Source organism: Sinocyclocheilus anshuiensis, unplaced genomic scaffold, assembly GCF_001515605.1.
Source record: "Sinocyclocheilus anshuiensis isolate Anshui unplaced genomic scaffold, SAMN03320099.WGS_v1.1 scaffold10771, whole genome shotgun sequence".
NCBI classification, from domain to species: domain Eukaryota; kingdom Metazoa; phylum Chordata; class Actinopteri; order Cypriniformes; family Cyprinidae; genus Sinocyclocheilus; species Sinocyclocheilus anshuiensis.
Window position 1 is genome coordinate 1 of NW_015557701.1, and position 572 is coordinate 572.

At 53.7% G+C, this 572-nt stretch overlaps 2 non-coding genes across 2 annotated transcripts; both read left to right on the plus strand.

The window, feature by feature from the left end:
- Positions 1–63: 63 nt before the first annotated feature.
- Positions 64–137, plus strand: trnat-agu (transfer RNA threonine (anticodon AGU)). The gene has a single exon. It is a non-coding gene; the product is annotated as a tRNA-Thr (tRNA).
- Positions 138–303: 166 nt separating this feature from the next.
- On the plus strand, positions 304–377 carry trnat-ugu (transfer RNA threonine (anticodon UGU)). The gene has a single exon. It is a non-coding gene; the product is annotated as a tRNA-Thr (tRNA).
- The last annotated feature ends 195 nt before the right edge of the window (positions 378–572 follow it).

Consider the following 572-nt stretch of genomic DNA (forward strand, 5'->3'; position numbering starts at 1 on the left):
CTGGCCTCTACTCTGGATGCTTTGATCCTCTGACTCGCCCACCCATAAACCACACTTGTAGCTAGCGCTGTGGCTTAGTTGGTTAAAGCGCCTGTCTAGTAAACAGGAGATCCTGGGTTCAAATCCCAGTGGTGCCTTTTGGGAGAAAACGGGCCCCTCCTAGGGGAGCCCAGCTTTTCTTTCCGAGAACGGAATGCAAAGTGGTTGTAGACGAGCGCAAGGCCAGTAGGCCGTTTCATTTGCAAACCACCCCTCTGCTTCTGCCAAAGAATGATGGCCTGGGCTAAGGCACCAGTGAAGCTGGGTGCTGTGGCTTAGCTGGTCAAAGCACCTGTCTTGTAAACAGGAGATCCTGGGTTCGAATCCCAGCGGTGCCTCTCCACTGGTGGATTTTCTCTCTGGGCTATTTCTTAGATAGGTGGCACTGACGGTGTCTCTGCTTTTCGAGTCACACTTCAATTGTGCAGAGGCCCGAGGGCCTGTCCTTAAGTCACACTTCCATTGTGCAGAGGCCCAAGGGCCTGTCTTTCCTGCCCACAGAGCGTTTGACCTCTCAGCATTGGTCAGGCACA